The 21,080-nt window shown below is 40.2% G+C and overlaps 1 protein-coding gene and 1 long non-coding RNA gene across 5 annotated transcripts in view; one reads left to right on the top strand and one right to left on the bottom strand.

The window, feature by feature from the left end:
- rerea (arginine-glutamic acid dipeptide (RE) repeats a) overlaps positions 1 to 21,080 on the top strand; it is a 655,730-nt gene that overhangs the window by 66,292 nt on the left and 568,358 nt on the right. Inside the window, exon 1 of one of the 4 annotated variants that reach the window (XM_072245213.1) lies at positions 12,724 to 12,806. The exons of the other annotated variants lie outside the window; for them this stretch is intronic. The gene's annotated coding sequence lies outside the window, so the exon portion shown is untranslated. Of the gene's footprint in view, positions 1 to 12,723; positions 12,807 to 21,080 lie in introns of those variants that run through there. 4 annotated transcript variants of the gene reach the window in all.
- Positions 1 to 21,080, bottom strand: part of LOC140188693 (uncharacterized) — a 68,817-nt gene that overhangs the window by 3,996 nt on the left and 43,741 nt on the right. The gene's annotated exons all lie outside the window — the stretch shown is intronic.

The raw sequence follows: 21,080 nt of genomic DNA, 5'->3' as shown, positions 1-21,080 counted from the left end.
AATCAGTGAATATGATTTTGTTTTTGTTTTGCATAGAAAATCATAATGCACACACAATAAACTTGCTGTTCTTCATTGTAAGATTTCAAAGGATATAACCTACATTTGTTCAGTTCTTTGCCAAGGAAAGAGGCAACATAGCTATGACCCCAACAAACTTAATGATTCATCTATTTATTTATTTAGAGAGATAGCATGGAATAGGTTCTCCCGGCCCAGTGAGGAGCATCGTCCACCAACCCACCTATTTTGAGGCCCTCCGTTGATCGGTGTCAACCATAGATGTTGCACCCCAGCTGTCTCTGTCATATGATATGGAGTAGCAGGATGTTGTCCATATAGCAGGCCTGCCTCTCCACGCAGCTGATGAATCCAAAGGAACACCAGAGACCAATACAGTCTGGCACCAGTGGCGTCAAACGAGTTGACAGTCAGCATTGAACTCAATGTAGGACTGCCTTAGACATTGCAGCTCTGGATTTTTCCTCAGGGTTTACTCCTGAAGCCTTCACCATAAGTGGGTATAGCCGTAAGGCAGCGGTGATTTGAGATCAGAGTTTTCCTTCCCTTAGATGGGCTGCCAACCACGGCTGACAAGCCCCATCTGCCCAAAGCGTCTGGTTTTAAGGCAGCAGCCTTTGCCCCTTCAGTCAATAGAAATGGTTCCGCCAGGCTTATTAAGTAAGCTACATGTGAAGGCCAGGAGCTGGACTTGGTTTTCAGAGGCTATTTGAAACGCACGACATTGGAAGTATTTAATAGGTAGTGGGAGTTTATCCCCACTATCCGCCTGGCTATAACAACCTTAAGGAACCTACCCACCTATTTAACCCTAACCTAATCATAGGACCATTTGCAATGACCAACTAACCGACTAACCGGTACGTCTTTGAACTGTGGGAGGAAAGTGGAGCACCCAGAGGAAACTTGCGCCTTCATAGGGAGAATGTACAAACTCTACCGACAACTCTGAGGCTAGTCCACACTGTGCCGGATAATTTTGAAAACGAAGCTTTTTCTCTTCGTTTTGACCCTCTGTCCACACTAAAATGGTGTTTTCATCCCCGAAAATTGAGATTTTCAGAAACGGTCTCCAGAGTGAATAAATCTGAAAACGCCTAATATCCATTGCAGTGTGTACGGGGTAACCAGAGCTTTTTAAAACCGCTGTCATGACGTGCCGGAACAGATGGCGGCTGCTGCTCCTCCCCCTCCCCCTCCCCCTCCTCCCCCTCCTCCCCCTCCTCCCTCTCCTCCCCCTCCTCCCCCTCCTCCCCCTCCTCCCTCTCCTCCCCCTCCTCCCCCTCCTCCCCCTCCTCCCCCTCCCCCCTCCCCCTCCCCCTCCCCCCTCCCCCTCCCCCTCCCCCTCCTCCCCCTCCCCCCTCCCCCTCCCCCCTCCCCCCATCCCCTCCCCCCTCCCCCTCCCCCCTCCCCCCATCCCCTCCCCCTCCCCCTCCCCCTCCCCCCTCCCCCCCTCCCCCTCCCCCCCTCCTCCCCCCCTCCCCCCCTCCTCCCCCCTCCCCCCTCCCCCCTCCTCCCCCCCCTCCCCCCCTCCCCCCCTCCTCCCCCTCCTCCCCCTCCTCCCCCTCCTCCCCCTCCTCCCCCTCCTCCCCCTCCTCCCCCTCCTCCCCCTCCTCCCCCTCCCCCTCCCCCTCCCCCTCCCCCTCCCCCTCCCCCTCCCCCTCCCCCTCCCCCTCCCCCTCCTCCCCCTCCTCCCCCTCCCCCTCCTCCCCCTCCTCCTCCCAATTGATACTAGAGCGTACAATCATCACAGCGATATTTGATTCTGCGCTTCGCAGAACCTAACAATTTCAGAACAGACGGCAATGAGACTGAAACCAGAAGAGTTAGAAATGTACTGACCAAATACTTTGACCCATAGCTTACTGAATAAATAAGTATTCTCATTTTGCCCTGCTTTCTGTCCTTGCTTGTATGAAGGTGGTTTACCTATTGATGCAAGTACTTCTCTGACAATAGATGTGTAACAGCCTAATGTAACGTTATACGGAAATACAAGATAACACTGATACAGGCATGTTTTATACATTTAACAAGGTGCTTTATTAATGCAACAGAGTTAGTCAGTTTTTCAATGTTCGTTGTCAGCCGGGTCATACTGTCCGTGAACTCCCTGTCGGTTCCCTCCATACACTCCAGTATTTGTTTTTGTTTAGTTTTAAGTCCTCCTGCGTGACAGCCAAGAGCAATTCCTTTTCTACTCTGTAACTGGACAAACGTGCACCAAGTATACCGTTTCCTCTTCCCAGTAGGAGGAGATTCGCCCAAATATCCGTCTAATGTGGACAGAGATATTTTGAAAAACGCTTCGTGTGTACGCTACACATGTCAAAGTTGCTGGTGAACGCAGCAGGCCAGGCAGCATCTCTAGGAATAGGTTTAGTCGATGTTTCAGGCCGAGACCCTTCGTCAAAGGGTCTCGGCCTGAAACGTCGACTGTACCTCTTCCTAGAGATGCTGCCTGGCCTGCTGCGTTCACCAGTAACTTTGATGTGTGTTGCTTGAATTTCCAGCATGTGCAGAATTCCTGTTGTTGTTCATGTGTATGCCTGTTGTCTTTACTCGAAACTGGTGTTTCCAGAATTATCCGGCATAGTGTGGACGTAGCCTAAATTGAACTCCGAGCTGCGATAACATTGTGCTAACTGCTGTGCGACTGTGGCACCCTATTTACTTAACTTTGTATGCAGGAACAACATTTTCACACAGAAAATGTTGGAGAAACTTGGCAGGTCAGGCAGCATCTATGGAAAAGTCAACATTTTGGACCGGGACCCCTCTCTAAGACTGACAGAAAAAAGAGGGAAGGTGCCAGAATAAAAAGGTGCAGGGAGGGGAAAAGGGCTAGCTAGAAGGTGACAAGTAAAGCCAGGTGTGTGGGAAGGGTCAAGGGCCGGAGAAGAAAGAATCTGATGGGAGAGGAGGGTGGACAATAGGAGAAAGTGAAGGAGAGAGGACGCAGGGGGAAGTAATAGGCAGGTGAGAAGAAGTGAGAGGTTAGAGTGGGGAATGGGGAGGGGGGGGATATGTGTCCTGACGAAGGGTTCCAGCCTGAAACGTCAACCGATCTTTTCCACGGATGCTGCCCGACCTGCTGAGTTCCTCCAGTGTGTTGTGAGTGATATTTGTTAACCAGAAGGAGAAATCAATATCCATGCTGTCAGGTTGGATGATACCCAGACAGAATACAAGGTGTTCCTCCTCCACCCTGAGGCATTATTTGATTTTTATAATAAAATATTAATCTGCATGCAGCCTACAGAGTGTAATTTCTATTGCTGTTAAAGTATATTAAGCTTCCTCCCAGCAGTTCACATGGAAGATAAATGTTAAAGGGCGCAATACTTGTGATAACATTTTATTGTGGCATGTTGACATCCAAAGCTAAGTAAGCGTAACCATTGTCTTGAATCAAGTTTGATGTTGACACAGTTTAGTCCAGATTTATAATAAGGCATTCACCTCTGTTCTCTTGCATTAAGTGTTAACACATAAATTGTCTTAGTGCAAAGTTACATTTTTAATGTAAAATGTGCAGTTAAACAGCTTGCCAGAGTAATAGTCTTCATGTGTGTGGTAATCTTCCCCTGCAGTGTACTACATCAGAATCAGAATTATTATTGTATGGTGTAAAACTTGTCACATTGCTGCTGTGAAACAATATAAAATTTCAGTCAGTTACAAAAGTAAGCACTGCAAAATTTTAAAAAAATAATGAGTTAGTGTTCATGGACGTTTCAGAAATCTTACAAAGGAGGGGAGGTAGCTGTTACTGAATCATTGAGTGTGGGCCAGATTTAAGTAATCGTTGTGTGAATTCTTGTGTTTTCTGATACAATCTTTTTGCATAGATTAATCTTGATTACTGCCATGCTAGTTGGGTTGCACAGTTAGCATGTACCTTAACTGGTACTGCATCACAGTGCATGAATTTCTCAACACTTTGGAAGATGTGGTTCCATTCACAAAGATTGATGCACTTTCAAGTAACTCACTATAGCCTTCTCAGCAAAACTAGTGATGAGTAATATATGCAACTTTGCCAATTTGATTACAGTCAGAGAACAATGAAAATAAATTGTCGAATTTAATGGGCAGAATTTGAAACACAGCAGGGGAAATTTATAACACCAAGATATCTGGCCATTAAAAGATTGTATTGTGCATTTAAGTTTGTTCACTAATATTTTGTATATAGTGTCTTGAGCTATGAAGGTTGTAGTGTTTCAATTTGATCCCATCTGTAGATTGTGGAAATAATTATATCAGAAATAAATGTATTTTGTGTTTGTTAACTTCTTCCTGAAATTTTTATGTAACCACCTCTCATGAAACTGTCCACCTTATTGATGATCGGATCAACCATTCGAATTTGCCTCCTCCCCCCGCCCCCTCTTACCTCAGTCACTTCACTGTAAACACTTTAAGCCATCTGTTATAATGCTGTTTACTTTGAAAATACATGCCAGTATTTATGTGTTTATACATATTCTACTCCATACCCATACTTTAACCTGTAAATTTATTTTTTACATAATTCTTTGTTCTTTGTAACGGTTGAATGTTACGTCTTGACCAACACACCACAGCAAATTCCTAATACACGTAAACGTATATGACAAATAAAGTTGATCCTTGATTTTTCACACTAGTGTGGAAGTATAAAGTTGCTGAGTCAGGGAATATAAGGGAATCTCTTCCATAAATATATGTGGGGTAATCTATTGGCATTTTGCAGGCACTTCACTTGCCCCATCACTGAAGTGTTCCCACAACTTAAACTCACGTTCAAGGACTCTTTATCTCATGTTTTGGATATTTATTGCTGATGTATTTATTATTATTATTATTATTATTTCCTTTCTATTCTATTTGCACAGTCTGTTGTCTTTTGCATATTGGTTGTTTGTCCTGTTGGGTATGGTCTTTCATTGATTCTATTATGATTCTTAGATTTAATAAATATGCCTGCAAGAAAACAGATCTCAGGATTATATATGATGACACATATATATACTTCAACAATAATTAACTATGAACTTTGAATTTTGAATTCTTAAATTGCCTGTGTTAGTTTAATCCAAGGGCACTGCATAATTTTGAGTGTGTGATGTATGGAAAGGAAACTTTGAATGTTGGTTTGTGGCTGCACTCCTGCTAAATAAATATGCATTGAAATGCACAGCATTTGAACTTCACTGACAAATGTTTCTTCTTTTGGATATGTTTAATAGCAAGCACATGCTGTAGTTCTGAAGACAAACATTAACTGCTGCTTTCAATTTTTTATAAGGTCAAACTTGTGTAATGGTTTAATTGCCTATTGTCTATCAAATATAGCAGTTTGTGTAGCAGGAAATTTGTTCTTTTTCTGGAATGGGAAAATCAGCCTGAATTAATACAAAGTCTAAAGTAAACATTTGGCAGGCACACTTCCTTTGGCTTTCTTTCAGTAGTAAGAGTTCCTATAACGGTTCTAAAATAACGAAGCTGACTTTTTATAGAATCTGTTTTTAAGTGATTGTATAGAAGAAGAAAGTCCTTAACTCTGAGTGGAGTCATTGGGACGCTGTCATGACGTTTTTTTTAAGCAGGCTTTTTCATTTTTACGAGGCCGAGTTGCTAGCTCGACGCTCAACCCAGCACATTTGGAAAGTGTGCAAGGGAGCCTACTGGATTTGAACTCGGGAGCCTTCGCTTCGAAGTCCGGCACTGATGTCACTACACCACCAGCCGGCTAAGTGATTGTATAACTAAGAGTAAATCTTTAGTTTTAAAGGAGTCAGGGTACAAGATGGGAAGACTTCATAGGTTGTGGGAACTGTTCCCACAATCTATGAACTCACTTTCAAGGACACTTCTTCATCTTTTGTTCTCAATATATATTGCTTCTGTATTTATTATTATTAATTCTTCTCTTTCTTTTCATATTTGTACATTGGCTATTTGTCCCTCCTGTTGGATGTAATCTTTCATTGATTCTGTTATGTTTTGTGTATATACTGTGAATACCCTCCAGGAAAACGAATCTCATGGTTGTATATGGTGACATGTATGTACTTCAATAATAAATTTGCTTTGTAAATTAGGTAATTTGTGTCTCAGTTGGATTTCCTTGAAACTTTTTGAATACTGTAAATGAGCAGGCAGCATGCAGTGTGGCAACTTAACTATTTTGTTGATCATGATTATCAAAAAATGCATTAGTAATTAATTATTTCCTAAGATATGTAGGTTTTGAAGAATGTTGATTAAGTTCTGCAGGTGTTAGAAATATGGAAAACCTACAGCTCAATACAAGTCCTTTGGCCCACAAAGTTGTGCTGAACATGTCCCTACCTTAGAAGTTACTAGACTTACCCATAGCCCTATTATTTTTCTAAGCTCCATGTACCTATCCAAAGACCAAAGACCCTATCGTATCCACCTCCACCACCACTGCCAGCAGCCCATTCCATGCACTCACCATTCTCTAAGTTAAAAACTTACCCCTGACATCTCCTCTGTACCTACTCCCCAGCACCTTAAACCTGTGTCCTCTTGTGGCAACCATTTCAGCCCTGGGGAAAAAGCCTCTGACTATCCACACGATCAATGCCTCTCATCATCTTATACACCTATATCAGGTCACCTCTCATCCTCCATCGCTCCAAGGAGAAAAGGCCGAGTTCACTCAACCTATTCTTATAAGACATGCTCCCCAATCCAGGCAACATCCATGTAAATCTCCTCTGCACCCTTTCTATGGCTTCCACATCTGTCCTGTAGTGAAGCAACCAGAACTGAGCACAGTACTCCAAGTGGGGTCTGACCAGGATCCTATACAGCTGCAACATTACCTCTCAGCTCCTAAATTCAATTCCACGATTGATGAAGGCCGATACACCTTATGCCTTCTTAACCACAGAGTCAACCTGTGCAGCTGCTTTGAGTGTCCTATGGACTTGGACCCCAAGATCCCTCTGATCCTCCACACTGCCAAGAGTCTTACCATTAATACTATATTCAACCATCGTATTTGACCTACCAAAATGAACCACTTCATACTTATCTGGGTTGAACTCCATCTGCCACTTCTCAGCCCAGTTTTGCATCCTATCATTGTCCCTCTGAAACCTCTGACAGCCCTCCACACTATCCACAACACCTCCAACCTTTGTGTCATCAGCAAACTTACTAACCTATCCCTCCACTTCCTTATCCAAGTCATTTATAAAAATCACAAAGAGTAAGGGTCCCAGAACAGATCCCTGAGTCATACCACTGGTCACTGACCTCCATGCAGAAAATGACCCATCAACAACCATCTTTGCCTTCTGTGGGCAAGCCAGTTCTGGATCCACAAAGCAATGTCCCTTTGGATCCCATGCCTCCTTACTTTCTCAATAAACCTTGCATGGGGTACCTTATCAAATGCCTTGCTAAGATCCATATAAACTACATCTACTGCTCTACCTTCATCAATGTGTTTAGTCACATCCTCAAAAAATTCAATCAGGCTCGTAAAGGAACGACCAGCCCTTGACAAAGCCATGCTGACTATTCCTAATCATATTATACCTCTCCAAATGTTCATTCATCCTGCCTCTCAAGATCTTCTCCATCAATTTACCAACCATTGAAGTAAGACTCACTGGTCTATAATTTCCTGGTCTATCTCTACTCCCTTTCTTGAATAAGGGAACAACATCCGCAACCCTCCAATCCTCCGGAATCTGTCCTGTCCCCATTGATGATGCAAAGATCATCGCCAGAGGCTCAGCAATCTTTTTCCTGGCCTCCCACAGTATCCTGGGTTACATCTCATCTGGTCCCGGTGACTTATCCAACTTGATGCTTTCCAAAAGCTCCAGCACATCCTCTTTCTTAATATCTGCATGCTCAAGCTTTTCAATCTGCTGCAAGTCATCACTACAATCACCAAGATCCTTTTCCGTAGTGTACTGAAGTATTCATTAAGTACCTCTGCTATTTCCTTCGGTCCCATACACACTTTCCTACTGTCACACTTGATAGGTCCTATTCTTTCACGTCTTATCCTCTTGCTGTTCACATACTTGTAGAATGTCTTGGGTAATCCTACCCACCAAGGCCTTCTCATGGCCCCTTCTGGCTCTCCTGATTTCTTTCTTAAGCTCCTTTCTGTTAGCCTTATAATCTTCTAGATCTCTAACATTACCTACCTCTCTGAACCTTTTGTAAGCTTTTCTTCTTGACTAGATTTATTACAGCCTTTGTACACCACGGTTCCTATACCCTACCACGACTTCCCTGTCTCATTGGAATGTACCTGTGCAGAACTCCACACAAGTATCTCCTGAACATTTACCACATTTCTTCTGTACTTTCCCTGAGAACATCTGTTCCCAATTTAAGCTTCCAATTTCATGCCTGATAGTCTCATAATTCCCCTTACTCCAATTAAACGCTTTTCTAACTTGTCTGTTCCTATCTCTCTCCAATGTTATTGTGAAGGAAATAGAATTATGATCACTATCTCCAAAATGCTCTCCCACTGAGAGATCTGACACCTGACCAGGTTCATTTCCCAATACCAAATCAAGTACAGCCTCTCCTCTTGTAGGCTTATCTACATATTGTGTCAAGAAACCTTCCTGAACACACCTAACAAACTCCACCCCATCTAAACCCCTTGCTCTAGGGAGATGCCAATCGATATTTGGGAAATTAAAATCTCCCATCACAACAACTCTGTTATTATTGCACATTTCCAGGATCTGTTTCCCTATCTGCTCCTCGATATCCCTGTTACTTCTGGGCGGCCTATATAAAAAAAAACACCCAGTAAAGTTATTGACCCCTTCCTGTTCCTAACCTCGACCCACAGAGACTCTTCGAAACATTTTTTTTGGGGAAAAAGTCTAAGTTTAGAGTAGCACACGCAAGATGCTGGAGGAAATCAGCAGGTCAGATAACACTTATGGAGAGAAATAAAGAGTTGAGATTTTGTGCTGAGACCCTTCATCCAATTAACTGGTTTACCAACCTGAAAATTTTCCACCGAAATAATGATTGTTAATCTTTTCCGTAATTCATGAATGTTTTATAAACTGGAATCTTGAGTGATTATATTGACTTCCCTGCTCTTTGAATTCATCTGGATCACACGTGCCTCATTTTTATTGAAACTTGAGCTTGCTGTGCTGATCCAATGAAATCATTAGATATTAGCCGCCATGTCCTCAACATCTACCCTTAATCCTGAGTAGTGTTGTTCAATCATTCATATGATCATCACTTAGCAGTTCCTTACAATGCTCAGCTGAGTGAGATATCACTCTTCCTCTGTTCATTCAAAACTTGTTGAATTTCCTTGAATCTCTTTTTGTTTAATCAGTACAGCGAGTTTTACAGGTTTGTGAGTTAAAATAGACCACAACTGTCTGATTTAATCAGTCACTAAACTAGTTACACTATTCTTACTTATCTTTCATTCTCTGGGGCCAATGCAATATCCACTGTTACTCCAAAACAGTTCAAACAAAAGGTGTTTTGATTTAAGAAAAGTAAAGTTTTTATTGTTTCAGTTACAGAGACTGTTAAGTGCCTAGGATATACAGTTCAGGCTGTCAGCTCCCCTGGCTACATGCTTAGGCCTGTAGACTGCAGAGTGCTCTGCTTGTAACTGCACCCGTTGTCTCCTTTCATTATCTGTTAATGGTGCTCAACATGACAGGGTTGTGTGATAAATGGAAGCTGCTGTGAAACCCGGAGCTGGATTCTTTCTCCCTGAAAGTGGTGTTTGTGCTTGCTTCGTAGAAAGTCACAGAAATGTGAAGTCACTTTCAAGTTTCAAGATTGTGTAATGTCATTTCCAGTACACAAGTATAAAGGAGAACAAAATAATTGTTATCCTGTGTCCAGTGCAAAAGACACAATAAGATAAAGAACCCAATAATAGCAAATAGAGAGTAAATATAAATACATAAGATAGCTTGTATGCACAGATTGTAAGTCGAAAAGTGATTCTAGGCATAGCTGTACATAAGGTGACTGATGGGAAATGATTAAGTAGTGGTGGTTGGGGGTGTGGAGTGGTGGGTTTGTGGCATGGGCAGGGTGGGTAGGATCTTTCTTGATGTTGCTGGCCCTTTTCCAGCACCCTTCTGTATATTCAACAAGGTATTTCAGAGTGAATGTTAAGTAACTCTCAAAACCATTACTTTGTAGCTTATTTAATAGAAAATTATGCTGTGTTTTTTGCAAAGTTGAAAATTGTTTTCCAATAAACGAGTCTCTACAGACATAAACTATAATAGAGTCTGGGTCTTGCATTTAGCTCCTTTCACAACCTTGGGATGACCTATTGCCTTCAGTGATAAATTTTGAAATGTTGGTTGTAAAGAAATGCAGTAGCTAGAGCTTCCTCTGTATAATAAACTGCTGGATCAACTGATCACCTTGATTGTTCAGAGGGAAATGTTGGCTAGGACACTAGAATTCTGTTGTCGTGATATCTTAAGTATTGCTGTGGGATCTCTTACATGTACCTGAAAAAGCAGATCTGTTGATTTGTTGTTCAAAACATCCTGATATTCCTGATGAACAGTCTTAGTGCAAATGTTGGCTCTTTATTCCTCTCCATAGATGCTGCCTGACCTGCTTCCTCCAGCATGTTAATGTGTTACTTAGAATTTCCAGCATCTGCAGAATCTCGTGTGTCTAATAATGCTACACTCCCCCATTACTGCACTGTAGTGTTCACAGAGTCATAGAAACAGGGCCTTCAGCCCATCTTGTCCTGGCCGAGCCATTTAAACAACCTACTCCCATTAATCTGCACCAGGACCATAGCCCTCCATACCCCTACCATCCATGTATCTATCCAAAATCCTCTTAAACATTGAAATTGAGCTAGCATGCACCATCCGCATCCACACTCTCATAACCTTCTGAGTGAAGAAGTTTCCCCTCAAGTTCCCCTCAAGCTTTTCACCTTTCACCCTTAACCCATGACCTCTCGTTGTCGTCCCACCCAACCTCAGTGGAAAAAGCCTGCTTGTACTTGGACTTTGCTTGTCTCTACTGAGGTTTGAACTCGTGACCCTGTAATTTGAGGATATGAGTGCCACCTTTAGGCTATTCATGATCCTTATGAATAAAACTTACCCATGTTTTAATTAATTTAGTGTTATGGGCAATAGACAAATGTTAACCAATTTTCCGAAGGATTGTTTACTGGATTCGTTTGCTTAAAAATTGTAATGAAAATAGCCAACTGTGCAGTTTTTGTGATGTAACCTTTTATTTCTCTTTCAAGTCCTCTCACAAAAACAGAGTATGGCAGCATTGCTGATATTGAGTTAGTCTGAGCATTAAATAATTGGAAAAGTATGTCCCAACCGAAAAAGAAATTCTGTGCACTCATTGAGATTGAGAGTGGTTGGTTGTAATGAAATGCAGGTACTTTGATCAGGTATGGTGGTCATTTATTTGGAGTTGTAATGTTGAAATGTGTTAGTTTCCATGTTTAAAATAAATAATATGTTTGTCTCCCATGAGAATACGTTACAGCGTCATCCATTTTAGAGAGCATTTTAAAGAGGTCTTCATTATTATTGAAATCCTCACCCTTTAATAGCTTTTATTGTTTTGCAGTAATTTGCAATAAGTAATTCAAAGCTTTGGAATGCAAAAAAAATAGACTTTTTCACATTTCGAGGTGAGCAGGATATTTGAATTTAAAGAATTACTTATTTTGCTGTTGTGTTGCATACCTTAAACACACCTAGCCGCCTAATAATGTCTAAATTCATGCTTAAACAAAGTTAATTAAGGCTAATGTAGTCAACTGGTTCTGTTTGTTGATCTTGGTGAAAGGTTATTTAAAAAAAATCAGCACAAACTATTTTAGACCATTTCATTTTATCCTCTCTGGTGAGCTTCAGTCTCCGTACACTTAATTCAATGACTGTTTTGTTGGTACGAGTAATAATATTCATTACATATTTTCCCTTCTCCCCATGTACTTCCATTGTTGATTAGAAAAAATGTCTTTGATTAATTCGCAGTTGGAAATGGCATGCCTGCTTCTGTGGTTTTGTGAGTTTGGGATTGATTTCAACAGTGACAGGTGTGGAGCACTTACAAAGCCACTTGGTTATGGAGCTTATTGTCAAGCAGTGTTTTTCCCATGAGGCACCTCTGATTGAGTGGCTAATGTGCAGTGTGTCTCCGCAACAAGCCACACCAACATGGTTTTCAGTTTTTATTGATCTATCATGCTTTAAAGGGTGAGACGGCCATAACTGTTGATAAACTGTCTTGATTAAAATTATTTTGTGTTTTAAATAATGCTCTTAAGGACTATGTTTTGGAGACTGTTTTAATCAGCTTGCGTTTAAACATTTAGTCTTATTACAGCCTTGGCGATGCAGAAAAATGGTCTATGTCTGCTGTTTTTGATTATCGGAAGACAGTTGACAGTTTTCCCCCCTCGTTCTGTGTACGTTCATCTGAGGAGTGTATTAATATTCCACACAATAGCTGTGGATCTGAGATGCAGATGACTCCAGGGATATTGTCTCTAATATCTTGCTTGCTGATGCATTTCTGGCTGACCATGCCATTAAGAGCAGTCATCAATCACAATCTAGTTCCTTTCCGTGCTCGACTCCAGTCCTGGTTTTTCCTGGTACTTGTTGTTGGAGGTTTGTTCTCCTTCACTGGTGTCTGGATAAAGAAGACTACGTCAGGCATGTGGAGTGTCTGCAGCACAGCTGAGCGTGGAGTGTGAAAGAAACCACAATCTGCACTGACTCCCGGTAACCATTCAGCTCTGATTTCCTTTGCCGTACATGTACAACGGTGTGCTCTTTTTAACTTGGCAGCGCTGTCCTGGCCAAGCTTGATTGAGAAGCAAAGCAGCAGGCCTCTTTGTTATCAAGTGCCTTCTCTCCATGGGCTGTGGCTGTTAACGGATACAGCAGCGCTGACATTGTTTAGCTTGGTTGTTGGATTAGGCCCAGGCCACCGAGAAGGTCCGCTGGGGTCAGCTGAACAGCTGCTAGAATTGCGGTAAAGTTGTTACTGTCACCTCAAGGAATTCTGAAGATTAACAGATTGTATTGACTAGGTTGAGAGGAAGAGCTGGCATGAAAAAATGAAAGCTGAAACAAAATCCATTTCCTTTCGGTTATCTCTTTTATCACTATTTTTCTAATGTTGCAGAACTTGTGTGGGAGTGTCTGGAAGTGGAATGCCTTTTATGTTTTTGTCTGGTAACTGTATGAAGTATGTGATTAGCTTTTTTATCATCTGTTTACACAATACCTTAAAGCCAGCAAACACGGGCCACGAAAATAGGACCTGCTTGACCTGTTTACGTGTGAGGTTTGTTTTGTGTGGAAATCAAAAAGCTTTATTGCCTTTGTTTCATTGCCACCTCCACGCTACCGTGTGCACATGTGTCTCCGACCACTATGGAGCACAGCGTGCCTAGTCAGCCACCCAGCAATATTAATTATACACAAAGAGAAAATTATAACGAAAATAGGAAACTGTTTTGTGTACACACACACAAAAAACACTTCTCTGGAACTGTTGATAGAAAAGCTTCCGAAACATAGAGTCCTTGAGTGATTGTTATACTTTGGCAATCGGCGCTTGGCAGGCAGCTCCAGGAATGTCATTCGATCTGACTGCATGATAGAATTGGCTAGGATTACATTAGTGTTTTCTATGACTGTTGAAAGTGATGCATCAGCGAGTGGTCTTCAGTAACACGTTTTAACTACTTGGTCTGTTTTATTCGGTTTATGCATTCAGGTGTTTGCATGAAGTTTAATTCTTCAGCCTTGTCTCTTGGTGTTTCTGAGATTACTGTAATATACAGCTGACAGTTTCGTCTCATCTTTGTGTCCTCATTGATTGGAATTAAGTATCAGTTTAAGAGCAAGTTCTTAATTACAGATGTAAAATGACTTTTGTCTGTATTGTCTGAACAGACTGAAAAACATCTTGCCCTGTTTATGAATTTTTCTGGCTCTGTTTTGATGTGCTGGATTATGGTAGGTTTACACCAGTGTTGCTATAATCCACAGGGTGTAAGTAGCAGAAAGGATGTGTATTATGACAAAAACTGATTTGTAAGACTGATACCCAAAACAACATTAAAACCAATTCTTAAATTTATCATTGGTAATAAATTTTTAATTTGTTGTAATCAAATATTGGTGTGAAAAGTGATTGTGAATTCTGTATTTAGGACACATCAAAGGTCATAGTAAACTTATTATCCAAGTATGTACATGCCACCATATACTATTACCTTGAGATTCATTTTCTTGCAGGTATTTACAGGAAAATAAAGAAATATGATGGAATTGATGAAAACTACATAAGGACTGTCAAACAACCAATATGCAAATTAAGACTAATTTCGTAAATATAGAAAAAAATAATACTGAGAGTAGGAGTTGCAGAGTCGTTGAAAGTGAGTCTAGGTTGTGGAATTAGTTCAGTGGAAGAATGTTGAGAGAAAAGAGCAATTGAATCAACAGATATTAACATGGCTTGTTGAGGTTGTGATATAAATTCTCCTTTTTTTTCCCTAAAATCAAGGGCTCACCCTGTAGTTTTAGAAAAATAAGCTGAGAAAAGTCATGCAGTTCTTTGGATTTCAACTATGTGTTGCAGGTTTATTGAAGCAGATAGCTCAATTTTCATCTTAATTTGCTTCAGAATTCCATCTGGGAGGTGCAAATAGCACCATAGTACAAAGTGCCTCAACAAATAAGATTTTCACTGAAGAAATACCATTAACAAATGGCAGTCACTTCCATTTGTGATGTAGTTTCAGGAAAAACATTTTGTGGATTCAGCATCCATAACTTTGCCTTTATATACAGTTTCTGAATGGGGGTCATGGTAATGACAGCTCTGGTGTTGGTGTATGTAAAAGTCATACATCTGCTGATGGCATATTAAGGTCATTTCATTATTTGTTTCTCCCATGAACTGATGTTGAACTTGTATTATTGTAAGGTTCAAGCTCAAATTCAAGAGGGTCGGGGGCAAAAATGAGTGTAGTTGCTATTACTTATAGTTGATATATTTAAAGTGCAGGTTGCTAGGTTCTTGATTAGTCAGGATGTCAAAGGTTAAGGGGAGAAGGCAGGAGAATGGGTTGGAGAGGGATAATAAATCAGCAATGATGGAATGGCAGAGCAGACTCTGGGTTGAATGGCCTAATTCTGCTCCTATGTCTTATGGTCTTAATTTCAAGTTCATTTTATTGTCATTCAGACGTACATGCATACCACCAAACAAAGCAATGTTCCTCCGGACCAAGGTGCACAACACAGTAAATGCATATAACTCACGCACAGTGCATAAAGTAATATTATCACAAATAAATTAACAAATAGTAAGGTGCATTTACGACATAAGTTAAAAAGTAAACACGATAACCCAACTGGTGCTTCGTGTGTGATGAGACCTGTATGGTGGCAGGGAGTTCAGTAGTCTCGCAGCCTGGGTGAAGAAGCTGTTTTCCACCCTTCCAGTTCTTGTCTAATGTTATGGTACCTCCTGTCTGATGGTAGGGGGTCAAGGAGATTGTTGGATGGATGGTAGGGTTTATTGACAATGCTAAAGGCTCTAACTACACAGCATTCCTGATGAGTATTTCTGGTGGAGGAGAGACACCAATTATCCTCTCAGCAGTCTCGCGTTATTTTGTAGAGACTTGTGGTCAGATGCCTTGCAATTCCTGTATTAGGTATTTATATGTTAAAGCACTTTGCATAACTTGTATGTGAAAGGCCTTCTAAGATTTCAATTCGTATTTAAAACTTTATTTGTACCAATTTAAAACTTTAACTGTGTCTTTGACTCATTGTTAATTTTGTACTTCCTACTGATGCAGCTGAACTAGCTGAGTATTTCCAGCCTTAGTTGCTTTCAGTTAAACTAAGCTTAACAGATGTCATTTAATTATACACAATTTTCTTGAAGCATTACATGACATGTTAACTTCAAGAAAAACTTTCTTCTTCTTAAACACATCACCTATATTGGCTACCAATAGCAGCTTGCCTGAGTCCTCTATCCTGGGCCGACGGCTGATCGGCCCTGTGGCTTCCACTTTCACTACACGGCTTCATAAGTCTTCTTGGTGAAGATCTTTCCTCTCTCAGGAAAGAGGTCTTTGGAGCTTCTTTTGTCATTTCTGTAGCTCTGAGATTTTATGGGATGGGGATGAGAACACCATGACCAACCCTCTTCCTTTTGGTGTGGCCTTGACACCGTCCATGACAGAGTTCAGTCAACTTGGATTATATTAATGAGATGGCAAGCCTGAAGTAACTCAAAACAATCAGTATTAACGGACAGAAAATACATCAAAGTGCTGGTGATTTTGTATGACTGTGAAATTAAGCCAAGTGTCAAATAATAGAAAGCTGAGCTACATGTTTGGACAGCAGTTCATGGGTGTTGTATTTTTAGAAGTTTGCCACCTGCATTTTAGAAGTAGAAATGCTAGGGACAGTTACAACTTAGTTAATGTTTCAGTCAGAAAGAACTGTAAATGTCCTGGTAAAAATTTTACTAGTTCTCTTGAAAATTTTTGGTCTGAAAAAGCATTGACCAAAAAGTTAACCGTTTCTCTCTCCACAGATGCTGTTTAACATGCTGTGTATTTTCAGCATATTTTGTTTTTTTTTTCCAGATTTTCCTATCTGTAGTTTTTTTTGCATTTGGATCTTAAATTTCTGGATCTTCAGTTAAATAACACAATTGAAACTTTTTCATGTTGTCCAGAATCAGAATTGGATTTATTATCACTGACGTGTTCTGAAATTTGTTGCTTTGTGGTAGCAATACAATGCAATACATAAAATTGCTATAAGTTACATAAGAAACAATAAAAATAAGTATTACAAAAAGAGAGCAAAATATTGTGATTGATCCATGAACACTTGCATAAATTTGATGGTGGAGGGAAGAAACTGTTCCTGGAACGTTGAATGTGTGTTTTCAGGCTCCTGTACCTCCCTGATGTTAGTAATGAGAAGTCTGGTAGACTCGTAGTCTGCTAGATTATGTAGTGAGCATTGTGAGTGTATCTTTATATTGAAGTAGATTTCATGATTTGGGCTGAATGAGCTCAAAGTAACTTATTCATTGTGTCACTGGCTTCAGTGTTCACTCTTCTGCTTGTAAAGTTGTATTAAAGTCTTGTATGACTTTCAAGACTTAAACGGGGGTGGCCAACCTTTTACATTCCATGCGTCAATTTTTTTCACTCACGAGTTCAGATGCGCCATACAACTCTTGTACCCCCATTCAATTCTTGTAAAAGTATGTTAATATAGAACTCGTGCATGGAAAAATTGACACATGGAATGTAAAAGGTTGGCCACCCCTGACTTAAAACATTTGGTCTTTTAGCCATTTGAAATAATAACACTGTGAGCCTTTGAACCCAAAGCAATCTGCTTTGAAAATACACAAAAATACTTTTTCTTCCTGTACAACAATGCAAAATCATGAATGCACAAAATTGTTAAAGGAGAAATATGTGGGCAATGTTAGAGCAATTTGCTGTGTTTTAATATTCTACTCCTGGAAGTGAATTATTTGAACATTTATGCACTGATTCAGGTACACTTACAAAAGAAAGTACTTGGTGCCTTACATAAAAGATTAGTTTGATTTTATTTAGAAAGTTTCTTTTTGCATTTAGTTCAGATTTCTCTTTGTGACATTGTTGAAATGAATTTTTTGTGTGATTTCAATAATGACATTTAAACTGTACTAAAGTATAATTCAGAGAAGTGCTGGCATTTGAATACTTAGAAAGGATTAAAGATGCGCTTTTATCACTACCAGTTGTATAGGATTTGAATGCCAGTTGAAATGTATCGTGCGTATGATGGTGAAGAGAAACAGTCTTCAAATGGATTGATGTAAAATTTATGCCAGACAAGTGGGTAAACAGTCTACCTTCGTATACAACTATAGATGATGAACTGGAGGTTATAGAATTTGTTAGCAAAGCCTAGATGGAATCTGTAAATTTTTGGTGCATATATGTAGGAACCTGTGTAACTAGTTCCCTGAAAGCTCTGCTATTTTTTAAAGAAACGGAAATAGCCATTTAAGTATATTCTAAGTAAAATGCATCTCATTTAATGAAGACATTTAAGACTATAAGACATTGGAGCAGAACTTAGGCCTTTGGGCCCATTGACTCTGCTTCACCATTCCATCATGGCTGATTTATTTTCCCTCTCAAACCCATTCTCCTGCCTTCTTCTTTTTACCATTGATGCCCTTACTAATCACGAACCTATCAACCTCCGCTTTAAATATACCAATGACTTGGCCTCCGCATTTATTAGAACAAAATTAGTGAAAACATATTCCCCAAAGAGTTGATTTAAGTTTGGTGAAATGCATCTTCATCACAATAAAGATGAATGCTTCCCCCATTTTGCTTTTATTGATGCAAAGTATATCAACAGAATAGAATTGGCACCTGTCTTTTGTTATAGCTGCACGTGCCTCCAACATATATCAGTTTGTGAATGGTTGGTTCAGAGGATATATATGGCTAGGACCCCACAATTAAATTCCCTTCACAATCTTAGTACAAAAAATGTTGCAGTCATTTGAGGGATCAGACAAGTTTTCAGTTTCATATCTCACTTGAAAAATGGCACCACTTTAGTCTGCCTTTACTGGAACACAAGCCTAGCCTGTACCCAAGTCTTTGGGGCTGGACTTGAGCCACACGATTTTGACTCGTATCTGAGAGCACAACCAATAAAACCACAGCTAATATTCAGCAGATACAGGTCATAGGAAACTTAGTTTAAAGCAAATTAACAAATTTCATGTAATAATTCATCAAATATTGATTAATACTTCATGGTGATTTTTTCTCTATGTATATTAGGGTTGTCTTTAAAAGATGTAAACTTGGAAATGCTGTACTCTTAGTAAATGCACGTGGCCAAGTGGTTAAGGCATTCAACTAGTGACCTGTATGTCGTGAGTTCGAGTCCCAGCTGAGGCAGTGTGTTGTGTCCTTGAGCAAGGCACTTAACCACACAGTGCTCTGTGACTACACTGGTGCCAAGCTGTATCGGCCCTTGCCCTTCCCTTGGACAACATTGGTGTCGTGGAGAGGGAAGATTTGCAGCATGAGCAACTGCCGGTCTTGCCCAGGCCTGTGCCCTGGAGAGTGAAGACTTTCCAGGTGCAGATCCATGGTCTCGCAAGACTAACGGATGCCTTTTTTTTTAGTAAATGTTAATAATTTCATTCGAACAACTTTGAAGATTCATTTCAAAATGGTTGTCCAAAAATGTGTATTTTCAGCAAAGCTATCAAATACGAGATTTTGCAGATGCTGGAAAACTTGAGCAACATGCACAATGCTGGAGGAACCCAGCAGGTCAGACTGCATTTATGGAAATGAATAAACAGTTGAAGTTTCAGATTGAGGCCCTTCATTGGGACTGAACCCCTTGCTCTCCAGTCCTGATGAAGGGTCTTGACTCAAAACATCAACTGTTTATTCATTTCCAGAGAGAGTAACTAAGATTTCACCCAGCAAAAATTCAACATCTTGGTAAAAATTAAGGGCCTTTCTTTTTGGTAGCATCCAGTATGGAGCTGCAAAGCATATTGAGCCATCGATTTAATGTTGGCCTGTGATGCTTTTTTACTCTAATGTGTAGACTGGAACACCTGTTGGGACTTTGTGAATTACTACAGTGTTTGAATTGAACTGTTCAATCTGCGTTTTGGATTTTAACTAAATAGCTACATTGGAAAAAAGCCAAGATCTAAGCGCATCTGTTCTATAGAGAATGCTTCTTCAATAGCTACTTACGGCTATTTCACCCACACAAAATTTAAAAAATAAAGGATTCAAACTACACTTTCAATTTACTGATGGTCGTTGATTACTTCATGATTTCTCATGAGGTACACGCTTTTTTACTGATGACTAAAATGGGTTGAACAATATCTGATTTTCACATATTGTACAATTATGTTAAAGGAGGTTTATACAACTCATTTGAAAATAGTTTTGTAATGTTTGAAGTAAATTTATTATCAATGTACTGTACGTATATGTCACTATATACTACCCTGAGATTAATTTTCCTGCGGACATCCATGGTAAGTACAAAGAAACACATTAGAGTCTTTTTATTTTTATTTATTTAGTGATGCAGCACAGAATTGGCCCTTTTGGCCCTTTGAGGCATGTTGCCCCAGCAACCGCTGACAAACCTGATTAACCCTAACCTAATCATGGGACTATTTACAATGACCAATTAACCTACCTGGTACGTCTTTGGGATGTGAGCAGAATACAGAGGACCCAAAGAAAACCCATGCATTCCACAGGGAGGACAGACAGAGACTCCTTACAGAATGGTGCCAGGATTCAGCTCTGAACTCCGGAACGACCTAAGCTGCAATAGCATCATACTAACTGCTATGCTACCGTGGTGCCAAAATCAATGAAAAATTGCACACAAGAACACAGGCAAACAACCAATGTGCAAAAGACAACAAACTATGCAAATACCAAAAGACAAAGAAAAACAAAATAAGCAATAACTATCAGCAGTATGAGATGAAGAGCCTTTGAAAGTTGCTTTGCCTGAAAGAAAAATCATGCCTAAAATACAGCACATTTGGATGTTCATATCATAAAGTCAATGTCACAGATGTATTCGTATTTTGAAGTGAGATTTTGCTAAACTATCGTACACAGAGAACCACTCGTTGAGGTTTTGATTTATCATCAGAAAGTTAATGGAATTGGATTCCATATTAATCTTTTGGAAGTTATTTGGAAGTACACTTGAAAAGTTCAAATTTATGGGGTTATGTGGAAAGGGCTGGAGAATGGGACTAATTGAATAGCTTTTTTAAAGGAAAGGTTTTACAGTGTCATTTCTCTCTCTGGGTTAGAGTGGGTTTGCTGGACTCTGCTTCTGTGCGTACTCGTGCCCCTTAACCATTTTGTCTTAGTAACAATTATGTATATATGCACTTCCATGGTGACT

The sequence above is a fragment of the Mobula birostris genome, chromosome 27 (assembly GCF_030028105.1).
Source record: "Mobula birostris isolate sMobBir1 chromosome 27, sMobBir1.hap1, whole genome shotgun sequence".
NCBI classification, from domain to species: domain Eukaryota; kingdom Metazoa; phylum Chordata; class Chondrichthyes; order Myliobatiformes; family Myliobatidae; genus Mobula; species Mobula birostris.
The sequence above is the reverse complement of the archived record's forward strand: the minus strand, read 5'-3'. Positions and strand labels throughout refer to the sequence as shown.